The following is a 3,278-nucleotide window of genomic DNA, read 5'->3' as shown; positions in this document are numbered from 1 at the left end:
ATCCTTTTCTACATTCCATTTTGGCATATTATTTTGATTCATATCATATCTGTAAAAATTACAAATCAAACAGTAACTGTCTCAATTCTATGTCTTTGGAGGAAGTTAAAGAAAAACCAATGATATAATTAGATTTTTTTTTCTGTACCAGGGATTTAACTCAGGGGCATTGGACCACTAAGGCACATCTCCAACCCTATTTTGTATTTTATTTAGAGACACATTCTCACTGATTTGCTTAGAACCTCACTTTTGCTGCAGCTGGTTTTGAAATAGCAATCCTCCTGCCTCAGTCTCCCTAGCCACTGGGATTACAGGTATTCCACACCATGTCTGACCGAACCTTCTTATTTGTCATTTTCTTCATTTGATTGATAATAGATTGGAGACACCACCTGGAGTTATTTTCTCAAACCCATCACAGATATGTTCCACCCACCTTCTTTTTACCACAATGAAAAGCGGGTGGGGATGCAACTCAGTGGTAAAGTGCACCTGCCCTGGGTTTTTCTCCCTAGCTCTGGGGAGAAAAAAATAATAACTATGGCAACAAAAGCACCTGGAGGTCAGCCCTCAGCCCTGGCAGATATGTGGCCTCTGCTCCACACTTGTGGGGATATGAGCTCCCCTTGGCTCCAAGTGGGAGGGTGTATTGTTACAAAGCAGCAAAAATGAGGATATTCTGATAAAATTATATAGCATCTCTTTCACTGAGAGAATTCTAGGATTGTATTACAACTAGATAAAAAAAGCAAATGTTGAAAAGGTCTCAGATACAGACAGAGAAAGCACAGTATCTAAAGTGGTGGAAAGGAACAGAAAACATGGGAAGCAGCCATTGAACAGAGAAAGAAGGAGATGGAGGGGATGAGGAGAAGGAAGGCAATCAGAGGACACCAAGCCCAGAGGGGAAGACAGCAGACATTCCAGGTTTCATTCCTTCCAGAGACTGTAAGCACACTTCAGGACCCAAGGAAGAGCAAAGGGTCTGGACTTAGAAAGACAACCATTGGGGATGCAGATGCAGGACATGAAAGGTAAGATGGGCTCATCACACAGGCACTAGCTCAGTGGCTAACTTCGTAGCCTCAGACATGAAGCAGAATGCATTGTAGAGCACACACATTGCCAGATATTAACTGAATCTTATCGATACTGTAAGGCAGGTCAGTCTGCCAGCAGTCCATATGTCTGTCTGTTTTCAGATGGGCTTAATGCTCCCCTCCAGATGTGCTTTCCAGCAGGTGACAGATGACATGTGATACCCATGACCTTGTGACGGTTGACTGTCCTTATGACATCCCAGTGATGGCCCCAGTGATGGGTTGGATGCTCTGCAGAGCAAAGTCAAACAGATCCTCATTTCCTTCTCTCTCTCTGCTTCAGTGGGGGATGTTGGCTGAAGTTGAGACTTCCAATGATTCCAATTCCCATGAGAAAGACACGCAGCACAGTCACAGACCTCAGGCCTGAGAGGCTCAGGAGCCAGGCTGCCAGTGCCCCTCTGCTTCCCAGGCCTTGAAGCTCCTGTGCTCCTTGTTCCTGGGTGAGTCGTCTTGCGTGGCTCCGTGGTCCTTATGCCTCCTTTTACTCTCTCTCCCTCCCGTGATTTCTCTCGGATTGAAATTCCCGTGTGCCTTTCAGTCCCTTGACCTGATTCTTGGGGAAACTTCCTAATTTCACCATAAGGAGACCATGCATAAGAACTTTCAGGTTTGGAAAGACTCGAGCTGCCCAGGGCCTTTTTTTTTTTCCTTATGCTGAAAGAAGCAGGAGGACAGGCAGAAGGAGCATCTCTGCCATCCCTGCTCAGGACTTGTGGGGACACTGGCACTCAGACCCAAGGCACTCAGACCCAGGCACAGAGTGTGTGAGCGGATGCCTCCCAGGAGACCAGGAGCAGGTAATGCCCACCTGGGAAGCATGGCTTACCAACCACTCACCACCCATGGGCCATGGGGGCTTGATTCAGAAAATGACTTCGCAGCAAGGAGAGCATTTTCCATAATTGTCCTGCAGATAAAGCTTTTAGAAAAGGGAGACTAACCCAAAGGAAACAGTCAAAACAGTGATGAAAATGAAGGTGGGAAAACTTTTTCCAAAGAAGAAAATACTGTCCTTATTTTTGATGTTTCTCATCCTGAATGCAGAAGGTGCTCACGTATTCCCTCAGGGTTCTGGGACTGGGTAGCCATGATGTGCCGGTTTCCTGTTCTCGCTTTCCCCCCAGCAGTGGGTGCTGCTGTTGAGGACTCTACAAAAGGTGCCATGTGTTTGGTCGTCACAGAGAGAGCCCTCGTTGAGCTCCACTTGGGGATCAAGGGCCAGAGCCAGGAAGCATTAGGCTTCTGAGCAGGTGGGTGCCATCCCTGGGTGATGGTGGGTAGTGGGAAGAGGACAAGGTCAGGAAAGGGGAGAAGGAGCAGTGTTGACAGATGGGATGTTAAATGTGGGGGGAGGGAGACAACTCATGCTCAGGGTACCATGTTGCCTGAGTGGCTGACAGGGTGGAGTACTGGTGGAAGCCAAGACAGAAACAGTCCCAACATGCAGTTCCCTGTGGACCTTCCTTGGTAACACCTGTGCCTGGAAACAGCAATCATCATTTTGACTTCATCACCATTGAGCAGAAATGCTTTTGCCTTTCTAGCTTCTTTTCCTCAACCTGTTTATAAAATTTTACATGCTTCATATTTTCATGTAATTTTTTTTACTGATTAGCATTATACTACATGAATATATAATAATCTTTTTTATTCTGACATTGAATATTTGTGACTGTGAAGAAAGTAACTGCCATGAAGATTTCCATGGTGACCTGTTTTGCTTTCTTTTTCTGATTACTGGACATATAATCTCAGTCATCTTGGATATATACTTGTGACTAAAATTGCTTGGTTATGGGTAATGTCTATTTTTAAAAGAAACAGACATTTTCCAGAGTAGCTTTAACACTTTACATACAAGTCAAAGACGCATCAGAATTCCCCAGTGCCCAAGGACGACGATAAGTCAGTACTTTGCTGAAAACACTGGAGTGAAGTTGTGCAGAGTGTGATCCAGCAGCTAATAAGCCCAACCTGGCTGCAGTCACAGGGAAGAAAAGACACATTTGGTGTGAAATGTTCTGGAGAGTCCACGACAAAACCTTTATATCCACTGTCAATATGTTTACTCAGGGGCATGTGTGATGGCTTCACCTTCATTTTTGGTTGAGATACTTGTTGACCATGAATGGCTCACACTGGTAACAGCTCCTAACATGATGTGCAACAATA

This window comes from Urocitellus parryii, chromosome 1, assembly GCF_045843805.1.
Source record: "Urocitellus parryii isolate mUroPar1 chromosome 1, mUroPar1.hap1, whole genome shotgun sequence".
NCBI classification, from domain to species: domain Eukaryota; kingdom Metazoa; phylum Chordata; class Mammalia; order Rodentia; family Sciuridae; genus Urocitellus; species Urocitellus parryii.
Note: the sequence above shows the minus strand (reverse complement) of the source record.